This window comes from Octodon degus, unplaced genomic scaffold (assembly GCF_000260255.1).
Source record: "Octodon degus isolate 3935 unplaced genomic scaffold, OctDeg1.0 scaffold00325, whole genome shotgun sequence".
NCBI lineage: Eukaryota > Metazoa > Chordata > Mammalia > Rodentia > Octodontidae > Octodon > Octodon degus.
Genome location: NW_004524901.1, coordinates 850,948 through 863,764, shown reverse-complemented (window position 1 = coordinate 863,764; position 12,817 = coordinate 850,948).

Below are 12,817 nucleotides of genomic sequence, written 5' to 3'. Positions count from 1 at the left end.
AAGGCGAATTATTTTAGGACATGTTACATAATTTGGAATAAAAAAAATAAATCAGAAAAGAAATAACATAACTAAACCAAACTGGTGAAGAGATTAACTTAGTAGACCTTTAGAGCATGTTCCACCCAACAAAATCAGAATATACATTCTTCCAGCTGCATATGATCTCCAAAATAGACCACATAAGCATGGTTAAGTAGAGGCAAAGGAGTTGAAATTATGCTGTGTGTATGCTATCTGGTCATATTGCAATGAAACTGGAAATTGACAAAAGAAATAGTAAAAACTCCATAAATATATGAAAACTAACACTTTCCTGAACAATCAATGATTAGCAGATAAGGTTAAAGAAGCAATTAAACAATATTTATTTTTATTCATTTTAATGAGAAAAAGATAAAATAATAATGAAACAATTTCTCACAAACCCATATAACAATATTGTGCTGCCTTTCAAGCTCCTAGTAAAACAAGAGCAAGTCAATCTCAAAGCACAAAGAAGGAAAAAATTGTATAAAGATCAGAACATAAATGAAGGCAGTGGAGATGAAGAAAGAAACACGAAGAATTAATGAGTCAAAACTAACAATAGTGCATCAAGAACATATAAATATTCTGAATAACACAGTATCAGTCAATGAAATTGAAAATGTAATAAAAAAAATCTTCCAACAAAGAAAAGATGAGATCCTGATGGATTCACAGCTGAATTCTATAAGCAATTTTGAGAAGAGGGCTGGTGAGATGGCTCAGTGGTCTAAAGCACCTACTTAGAACAAGCTTAGCAAAGCCCAGGGACCACGGTTCAATCTCCCAGTACCACATGCCAGCCAGCCTGCCCCCTGGTGGGCTGAGCTGGCTACACACACACACACACACACACACACACACACACACACACACACATAAATAAAATTAAAAAAAAACTTGAAAAAAATTTTTTGAGAAGATTTAATGCCAAATGCTCTCACATTCTTCAATGAAATTGAAAGGGAAGTAATTCTTCCCAAATCATTCCTAGAGGTAAGTATTACTCTGATATCCAAACCAGAGAAAGACACAACCAAAATACAGACCTAAAAGCCAATTTTGCTAATGACCTTAGATGCAAAAATCCTCAATAAAATACTAGAAAATAAAATGCACCAAATCACTAGAAAAATTATACATCACCACTAAGTGGGATTCATCCCAGGAATTCATGGATGTTCCAGATACACAAATCAGTAAATATAATACACCACAGCAACAGAGATAAAGACAAAAATCACATTTATCTCAATGGACGCAGAAAGTTTTTTTATAATGATCAACATTTATTCATGATAAAAATCCTACAGAAAATCAGAATGCATGGTGTTTACCTTAAGCTGAGAAAAGCCGTCTGTGACAAACCAACAGCCAACATCATGCTAAGTGAGCAAGAAATGAAGGCCTTCACTTTAAAATCAAGACCAAGACAAGGATGTCCACTGTCACCATTCCTGTTCAATATAGTTCTGGAAATATTGGCCATAGCAGTGGGAGAAGAGTAAGAAAAAAAAGAATTATTATTGAAAAGGAAGAAGTGAAATTATCATCATTTGCAGATGACAATATACTCTACAAGGAAGATTCAGTAAATTCTGTCAAAAGCCTTATCAATTGAATAACCAGATCCAATTGATACCAGAGCAGGATACAAAGTTAACACTCACACATAAATAGCATCCTATACATGAACATGTCAGGGAAAGAATACCTTGATAATAACACTGAAAAAGTGAAAAACGAATGAAACTCACAAGGAAGTGAAAGATATATACAGTGAAACTTGAAGTACTTTGAAAAAACAGAGTGCAGAGCATTTCAGAAAATGGAAAGATTTCTTGCTTCTGGATAGGAAGTGTCAACATTGTGAAAATGGCCATACCTCTAAATTGATATACAGATACAGAGCAATTCTCATTAAAACACTACTAACATATCACACAGATCTTGAGAAAGCATTCCTAAAATTTATATGGAACCAGAAGAGACCTAGAAAAGCAAAAGCTATCCTGGTAACAAAAGAAAGGTAGAAGGCATCATAATCCCAGACTTCAAATTGTACTGTAAGCTACAGTGATTAAATTAGCATGATACTGACTCCTAAATTTAAAGACCCAATTCAGAAGTAGACATCCAAGATGAACACATGCTTCTCAGAGGACGAAATTAAAGAAGTGAATAAATATATGAAAAAATGCTCCACATCACTAGGCATGCATGAAATGCAAATTAAAACATTGAGATAACATCTCACTCCAGAAAGAATGGCTATCATAAAGAAATCACCCAACAACAAATGTTGGAGAGGCTGTGGGGAAAAGGGAACCCTGTTCCACTGCTGGTGGAAGTGTAGACTGGTACAGCCATTATGGAAATCAGTGTGGAGACTCCTTAAGAAACTAGGACTGGAAATCCTATTCAAGCCAGCTACCCACTTACTGGGAATTTTCCCAGAGGGACTGAAAACGTCATATCATAGTGATATATGTGTGCCTATGTTTATAGCAGCACAATTTATGATAGCCAAATCTTGATAACAACCAAGATGCCCATCACCTGAGGAATGGATGAAAAAGATGTGGTATTTTTATACAATGGAGTATTACTCAGCTATAAAGAATGATAAACTCGAGTGAATGCCACTTGAAGATGTACTCATGAGTGAAATAAACCAGGCCCACATGTTTAAATATCATATAGCCTCCCTAGTATAAGAACTCAAAAGAAGAAATACAAATAGAAAGGTATAACATGATTAAGAGGAAAGCAAGAACTTGAGGATTGGACAACGAGAAGAGGACAAGGAGCAAATCTGCAAAACAGGACAGGGACAACAAAATAGATCTGAGATCGATGGATCAGAATAGAAGATTTAGACACTGCTATAAACACACTCAGGCAGCTTATCTTTGACAAGTGGCCAAACATATTCACTGAAAGAAAGTTTATTTAATAATTGTTGCTTTAAAAGCTGATTTTTTCCATGACAGTGGCTGAAATTAGACCTCATATCTATCACCATGCACAAAACTATAGCCAAAATGGATCAAAGATTTAAATATTAAAACCGAAACAGTAAATCTTGTGGAGGAGAAAGTATACAGAAATCTTAAAACATATAGGCAGGTAACAAGTTTATGAACAAAAATCAAAGTGCTCAGGAAATACTTGAAATAATCAACATTTGGGATACCCATCATTTTGAAAACTTTTGGTACCTCAAAACAAATCACCAACAAATCAAAAACAAGACTCATGAATTGTGAAAAATTTCTGCCTGACTGTACCTTAGACAAAGGACTTCTATGTAGAACATAAAGAATTTAAGAAAATCAAACCTCCAAAAATGGACATCTGAGATGCACATTTCAGTGTATGTCTGAGATGAATATACACTTCACAAATGAAGAAACACAAATGGGAAGTAAATAGATGAAAACGTGTTAAAGATAATTGGTCATTCAACATACTCAAACTAAAACAATGTTGAGATTCCTTCTTATGCTAGAAAGAATGGCTATAATCGAGAAATCAACGAATAAGAAATGCTGAAATGGGTGAGGGGAAAAGAACCCTTTTTCACTATTGGTAGGAGTACAGACTGGTACAACTGTAATAGAAAACTGTAAAGATTTCTCAAAAAGCTAGGCTCAGAGCTCCGATTTAGGCCAGCTATTTCCCTCCTAGGTATTTTTCCAAAAGAACTGAAATCACAGCTTAGCAATGTATGTGTATTGTGCTTACAGCATTGCAATTTATCATAGCTAAATCCTGGAAATGGCACAAATGCCTATCAATTGATAAAGAACGTGGTATTTTTACACAGTGGAGTATTATTCAGATATAAAAAGACATAGACTGGAGGCTGTTGTAGGTAAGTGGGTGCAACGAGAGACTGGCTTGGTAAGTGAAATAAATTAGGCCTGCATTAGCAAACATTGTATTTTATCAGTATTGTGAGAACCTGAATAATTAAAATTTAAAAAGTACATACAGTGAAATGGAAAAGTTTCTTTACTGTGAAGGAAAAACTTGAGATGAGGAAAATGACAAAAGAAAGAAAGGAAAAAGCTGTAAACATGCAGGATAGTTTGTGTAACTGCATAGCTGATTTCTGATAGTCAATAGAAAGGCAAACTTAATGCTTAATTTTTTGTTATTTATTTATTTATTTATTTTGTATTTTAGGGAGGGGTCTACAGGATGCTCAGGGTCTCACTACTAGACTGGACTCATAGTGATCCTCCTGTTTACAGCCTCCCAAGTGCTGGGATTACAGACATGTGCCACCAAGCCCAGTCTCAATTGCCTTCTCAGCGTGCCCTGGTGGCGGGGCCAGTAAGGCAGGCCCTGGGATTGAAACCCTGGCCCCTGTGCCTGCTTGTAGGTGCTTCAATCTGCTGAGCTATTTGGCTAATTTTTTAAATTTGTCTTTTTAAACATTTCTTGCAACTGTTTTTTTTTTTTTTTTTTTTTCTTTTTTAAACCAAAGTTGCAGGTTTATCTCTGGTAACCTGAAGAACTTATTTGAAAATAACTTTTTGCAATACAGCAAGTATTATAAAATTCCTATTGTTTTATTTAATTTGCACAGTTTCTAATGATTTTCTTTAACCATTTGCATAATTAAAAAGACAAGGCATGATGATGTATGACTAATCTCAAAATGTGGGAGGCTAAGGCAGTAGGATCCCTGTGAGTTCAAGGACAGCCTGGGCTATAAAGAGAATTCAAGACCAGCTTCATCTATGTAGTGACAGCCAATCTGGAAAAAAAAAAAAAAAGAAAGTAACATTAAACACAAATTTTGAAAGTATAAAGTGATTACTGGAAGAGTTGGATTATAAAAGATGGCAAGTTGACAGCAGGGAATGAAAGAACAGTTAGAAATAAAAAGAATTGCAGGAATAGTGTGGGCTTTGTTTTTGAGAGAGGCCTTCAGTTGTTCAAACCCTGATCTGCTATGTGACATAGAGAGAGGAAACTAATATACGCAACATGCCTTTGGAAGGAAGGCTGAGCTGGTGTCTTTGTGCTTTGTTTTTTTTTTTGTAAACTTGACCTTTACGCTTTCATTAGAGAACCCCGTCAGGGGAGTCTTTGAACAGGAATTCTAGCATTTGCGGTTTCTAAAGAGTATTAACTGTGCTCCCCTCCGGCGTGAGTGCGGCCCACGCAGTCTGCCCACTTCAGTGCAAGGCTGCTCTCCCTTCTTGCACATCTGCAGTACCCTCTGTGAAGATGCCTGCGGATGGCCCTGTAGACAAGGGGTGGGAGTCAGCGCTCTTCCTCCAACCTGCTCAAAAGTGATGTGTGTCAGTTGTGTAAACTAAATGTATTAAGATAATTTTTTAATTTAATTAATTAATTTACTTATTTTTGTATATTTTTAGGGAAGGGTCTACAGGGTGTTCAGGGTCTCACTACTAGATCAGACTCCTAGTGATCCTCCTGCTTACAGCCTCCCAAGAGCTGGGATTACAGGCATGTGCCACCATGCCCAGTCTCCATTGCCATCTCAGCATGCCCCAGGGGCAGGGCAGGCAGGGCAGACCCCAGGATCGAACCCCCAAGCCCTGCGCATACATGCTGATGCTTTAATCTACTGAGCTATTTGGACGGCCCTTAAGGCAGTTTTAAAAATATTAACTTTTAAAAATTATGAGATTTCATAAAACTTTCTGTTTATCCAAAAGTATTGGCTGATGTATTTTTTAACATATTAATTTTAGTATTTGACGTATGTACAACGAATTCTTCATGATTATATTGTACAATAGCCCATTCACTGGTGGCTCATTTTGTGAAGAGACAGAAATTGAGAAACTCACAAATTCCAGGAACACTTCTAAAGAGCTGAGGTGCATCCTCTGAGTCAAGTAGGTTGCATTATCAAGCAAGTCGTGGAGAATGACCTGACGTCTGCCACCCTGAAGACGAGGGGGATGGGAGGCCACATCCTGGCGCAGGACCAGAACTGACACAACCAGCAGCAGGAGGGACCCTGTTTGAACAAAACCACAAGCATGGGGGATGGTCTGTTTGGTGAGGTAACCACAAGCCAGCCTGCCAGGAGATCCTGCTACGTGCACTGCCTCCAGGCATGTCTCGGTCCTGGAGGAGCTCAGAAAAGGAAGCAGCAGAGCTGCTACTGAGTACGTGCAGGTGAGCTGTGTTTTCACAGACCGAGAAGTGGTGACTCCTGCATCTGCCTGTTACTCTCCCAAGTGCCTCTGTACTACATAAATACTAGGAAATTAAATTAATACTGACTCAAGACTTTAAAAGCATCATTTTAAAATGCTTTAATATTTTGGAAATTTTTGCACCATTCCATTAGTCAGAATTGCTAGGAGATTGTAGTCTTCTTAACTCATTCACAGATATGAGCATGCTGAACATTAAAATAAGAACACCATCTCTTACCTATATGTTTCATCTTCATGCTTGATAAGAATAGACATGAGAGTTCTTGGTTGCTGATATTGGGTAGTGCAAGAATATGATCCTACGACTTATGCCGTATGCCACGTCTGCTAACTCACTGTGAGAATTCCATACGTCTGCTGCATATCTTGCCAAAACCCTTAGATATTTTACCTTACGTTTACGATAACCCTGGTGTATGGATGGCGTTCACAGTAATCATCAAACATGCTGAAATGAAAGACTTAGAACAGTCAAATGGTTTTGCCAGAGTGCTGCAGCTAGCGTACGTGGCAGGGTGTGGACACTCACGCTGCGGCCTGTGCGCTGCACCTCGGGGCTCGGTCTGCCTCTGTGCAGCAGGGACCTCACCTGTGATGTGGGGGTGAGCCTTCAGAGGTCACCGACTTTCGGCCCTCTGTGGCAGCATGAGAAGGGCGCTCTGAAGCTGGACACGCATATTTATGTGCTTATAAAATTCCCTTTTTAAAAACGTCTGTCACTGATTTGAGGGCACTCGTCATTTTTGTTTCAGCAGATAGAAAACACGACTTTCTGCCTTATCAGCAATATGCGGTCACATTTTCAATGAAACTTCTCTGAGGTTTAATATTAAGATAACATCTCACCTTCCTTGACGCCAAAAGAATTTGACATGAAATGCTAATATCAGGGCAAGCGAGATCACTCGTGGCATAAGCGTCCGCCTGGCAAGAGCAAGGCCCTCATTTTGATCCCAGCACAAAAAAGGCAATATAATAAAACTGATTTCCACAGAATGTTTGTTACAACGGTTGAAATTCTTCATGGTACAATTGGATAAAGTGGGCCAGAGATGTAGTCCAGTGCCACAGTGACTGCCTAGAAAATGGGAGGACCTGAGTTCAATTCCTGGTACCAAAAACAAAACCAAAAACACTCCAAAGTAAAATTAGGTCACAATCTCCACACTGATTTCCTCAGTGGTTACTCCAATTCATGCTCCTACCAAGAATATAGTTTCATTTTCCCCAACATTTTAATATTTTTATTTTTTTCTCTTTAAAGGAAAAACCAGGAAAAATATGCAAGGTAAATATCAAAGATATATGTAGAAAATAAATGTAAAAAATCTAAAAAATATCTTAAGCTATTTATCATAGAGTATGATGGAATAGTATTTCAGATATAATATTAAAATAATTCCATATAGTTTACTTAACAGAAATTAACTAAAATATCTATGAATCTGAAAACATACATTATATACTTTGTACTAGATATTATGGATGTGTATAAAATGTCCTGTTGATAGACAACCTAAGACAGGAGCTCCAGGAAAAGTATAACTAGATGAGTTCTCTTTGGCTATGACTGTGTTGTCTGTTCATTTGTCATTGGACTGATATTTATAGTATACAATTTCATAAAGTACACATTTTTATGTTTATAGCATACAAAATTTATGATTTCTATCATTTTTATGCAAAATCTCTATGTAATTAAAGGACATTAGCACTAGTGTGCTTATTATTTTGAAAATAATTTGGCTTGAATGAAACTAACAAAGTGGTGTAAGATTCACTTATGACATTACTTTCTACAACATAAGCTCAGCAATGAAATTATCAGTATGTTTATTCAAGTTGGGCAAATTTCATAAAAGATCAGGGTAGCAGAAATGTTAAGTTCTACTTTAGTAAGTAAAAATTAGATTCATTGGCTTTTGAGTTCCAGAGTATCTCAAACTCCATAGTATGGCTTTTTGCACTAAATAATCGCTTACTCTGGGATCTGTCCTGCACACTGGGCAATGCTTAGCAGCACCTGTGCTGTATCCATGACACACCAACAGCACACTACTGTGCCTCCATGACAACCACTATCACAGTGCACACACTCTGCAGCTACCGCCAGCAGACCCAAGTATCCAAAACAGGATAATCGCTGAATCACTTTATTATAAGCAGTGAAAGTCATTTGCAGAGAAATACAAATATGCACCATCTACAACTTGTAAACCTGAAACACTTTGTTATTAGAGAAAATTTTATAGTAATGCACATGGGAATGTTGATGAAACCACCAACTTCCTGAGCTGTGGTGCTTACCTTTGCCCATGATATCCATAGTGTGGACAAGACAGGAAGTGCTCTTCACCAGAGCAGGGCCCGCGACCCACCTGCAAGGTCAGGCATTGTTTTCTAAATTTTGACATTGTCATGCTCACAGTTAATCAAGCTTCCCCCTTCCTTTACCATTGCTCCGTATTCTACATCAAAATTGCTCTCAAATTTTCATGCAAATATTGTCTTATTTCTCATTCATTTAAGAAAGACATATAGGCAATAAACGGGAGATTTTGATTGCTTAGACACACAGGAAATGAGAGAAATGATGAAAGTGAGCTCTGAAGATCACTATGCATGGGAGGAATTCTGAAAATATTGAAATCATATCCTTTATCTATTCTTAATTCTCTGCAGGTTCTAAGATAGTATTATATTTCACCTTAGAAATGATCAATGTATTATCAAATACAAGCTGTCTTCTTCAAGAATAATATGAGGATTAAGTTTCAAAATGTAAGCTCTAAATTGTATGAGACATAAAACAAAGATTAGAAGTAGAAACTTGGGGCGTGGGAGGCAGCTTGCAGGATTAAGTGCCTGCTGGTAAGCAGAAGGACCGCAGTTTGATCTCTGGCACTGCATGCTGTGCAGGCCCAGAGCCTGGCATGGTGGACATGCTTGCAATCCCAGCACCGGGGAGGCTGAAACAGAAGGATAGCAATGAGTCCGAATTACACAGCCACACACTGTGACAAATAAAAGCGGAATCTTACAATTTTTGTGTAAATTTGTTAGAATCGTAATTTTTCTTACATTTATTTATTCTATCTTTTCCTCCTAAAATTAAATATCTATATGATATGTTATTTAATAATGTATATGTACAACTCTTTCTTAGTTTGTTAACCTATAGAAAGCATGTATTATTGTCCCCTGTATATAAATTAAACATGAAGGCTACAGAAACTGTAACCCAAAGTGGAAGTATTTGATCTATGTCCAGGTCACATGCCAGAAAGGTCATTTGTTAGGAGAGGAGTTGAGAGGTATGTGAAGAAGCAAGAAACAAAAGTCAGTTCACTCGTATTGATGTTCACACCTGGCTAGAGTATGGAAATATCACCCCTGACCTCAAAACACTTGTTTCAGGAATGGGACAAAGTAGTTTTCATGTCAAACGTACACATACATGAATGTACTTACAACCCGGTAAACATTTTTTTCAGTACCAGGGGTTGAACTCAGGACCCTGCGCTTGCCAGGCAAGCACTTCTTCTGCTGAGCTATCTCCCCAGCTCCAGGTAAACTCTAGTAAGTCAAAATTTTGGCCAATGATATCTGACATTATTAGGGAGGTGAAAATAGAAATTTGATTTTAATCTACCTGTTATGACACAAGTCATCCGTGGCGAAATGAAAAAGTTATATTTTCTGCACTAAATCTTCTATGTACCTCTTAGAGACTCCTAAATGGTATGAGTATTATGAATCAGAGTGAAGTTCTTGATGATTTTCTCTAAAAGTTATGTCCATGCATCTAAAGAAGCTTTTGTTTAAAAAAAAAACTTTTAAATATGACTCTGAAACACATTCATGATTAAAATAAATTAAAAATAAGATTATCCTGTCTTCTCACTTTTACATACTTTTTAAGTGCTATATGTGTGCTTTAGCATTAATCTGGCTAAAACAGGAAGCAAATTCACATCTTTGAAAAATAATCTTCAAATTACCTAATTTAAGAATTGCTAGATTTTGAATGACACATTTTAAGTGTGGTGATCCATTGTCTTTGCAAATCTAAATTTTTTTTCAGGATTTAAATTGCTTTTTCTATATAGTGTCATCTTGGAGAATGAAAAATCTGAATTATGAAAGATTCAAATCAAGGTGAAGACAAATTAAAGCTATCTAGTATTTTCCTCCTCTCTCAAAAGTTTTAGAGTAAGGAAACATGACATAAAACTGACATTAGCAAAGACTTTTGTCCCAACACTACTGAAACTGTCCTACTAATTGGTTTTGAGACTGTCTCATTCTGTTTGTTTCTCAATAAAATTATTTACATATATATATATATATATATATATATATATGACTATTAAAATATAAAGATGCTGCCACTTTTGTAGAAAAGCCAGGATAAGTGTCATCTATGAAAACCTGAGTTACATGGCTCAACCAAGGAGATATTGGTGTATTGGTCTGCTAAGAGGTGAGTTCCTCAGTGAAACTTGTAGGCTCCCTTGTTCCTTTGCCATCCATGTTACCTATGAATGGAATGTGTAACATCTAAATTAGACAAATGCATATATGCAAGGTGATATATTAGTTGGACTTACAAGTTCAGATCAAGGAGAGTCCACAGTGGTTTTATTCTGGACATGCAGAAGTTACAATAGCTGCTCTGCACAAGAATTTACAATTCGCAGAATAAGAGGGATTCAAAGCAACACCACCCTAATATCTAAAGCATGGAACCTACCCGGACAGTCCTTGGTATGAGGCTGTTAGGTAGCTGAGGAACGTGGAGCTTCAATACACAGCTACAGACAAGTTCTATTATCTCCTTTTATTCTACCTGTGCTGCAAGCCCATTGGAGGATGCCACCCACAGTCACAGTAGGGAGTCCTCAGTCAGGTTCACGAACCACATACCAGTCATATCAGAAACATGTGACAGGCAGATCCAGAAGCGGGCTCTGCTAATCTGCTGGAGATCACTAAGTACAGTCAAGTGGACATGTCGCCATTAGCATTCACATTGCATTCCAGGTCAAGTTCACAACAAAGCATTTCCCCTTAAAATGTAAATGATTTCCAAATGCAGACAGTACCATGTTTATAACTGCACCTCACATAATAATGTTATTCTACATCAAACTGAAACCTCCCTCCCTCCTCCATTAGGAGAAAAACTTACCTTCATGGATGCATCTATTCCTCTTGCTGTCATTTAACTTGAAAGTGTAGAGCAATAATTTTAACTCCTGATATTAATTCAGTTATGTTATGTGGTATTGGAACACAAGAGCAAGTTGCCAATACACAATTAAAAAGATTTCAAGTTTTCAGGACGCATCTCTGTTACTCTAGGTGTTCTAAATACAGAGCCAAGCTTAACCTTCGATTTTGAAGCTTCTGCAAAAGTTGTTCTGCCTGGATGGCTTCTTATAGCTTCACCTTGACCTTAATAACAAGCCATGGTAATAGCAGATTTCTTGAGAGATCCCTTGCATTTGAAATGTACTCATCCTTATTTTCACTGAGGAAAAGTAGTCTAGCTCTCTTTGACATTCTGGATCAATCACCACCATAGCACCATCGTTCCCTATGCAGGTAGTTGACTTAGATTCATGTAGGAACCAGAATTTCTGGGGGAAAACTCTCTGATTGCATTTCCAAGGAGGCAGTGTTGCTTCTCTAAAAGAAGACTTTTATATTTGTGAAACTAATTTCTATTTTACAGAAAATATGTTAACAAAAAGGAAAACATGTATCACTAGTGGATCCTTGATCGTAACAGTCAGTGTTGCCATCCCATTTCACCCTTTGATTTCTGGACCCAAGAAGTCTTGTTTTTGGAGAAGTAGTTCCAAATGTTAGATATGATGAAGAGCTAATCAGTTATGTGTAACTTTGCCCAGCCTTGCAGGGTATTACTACATAGCAACAGTGTGATTGCATCTTCAAAGACACTTTCATCATTGTAGCAATCCACCTGCATTTGGATGGTGGGGAATACGTCAGGACCAGTGAATTCCATGAGCATGAACCCATCACTATTCTCCTACCCTTGAGAATTCCTTGTTGAAACACAATTGTGTGGAAGAATCTTATGACAGATGGAGCATTTTATAAGCTGATTGATGTTAGTTCTGGTGGAAACATTGTATGCAGCAAAAAAAAATTCATACCTAGAATAAATGTGCATTTCAATGAGAACAAAGAGCTGTCATGTCTGGTGATGAAAGCAGTCAAATGCATGTACTTATCAGAGCACAGGCTGATCACCACAGAGAATTGTGTCATGACAGGGCTCAATGTTGATCTTTTTTACCTGGCAAGTTGATCACAAGGCAGGAACTGAAGTGAGTCAGTGTTGGGAGTGTAAGTCAATGCTCTTGAGGCCATATGTAACTTTTATCTCTGTATTCATACACATATCACTTTGTTCATGTGTCCACTGGAGAAATAACAGGGTTTTGTGAAAAATGCGGGTGACTGTTACCTAGAAGATGAAGTTTTCTGTATCTTGCTTATTGTATTTCTTCTCTTCTGAGATTAACCTATCATGGCAATTTCTGCAT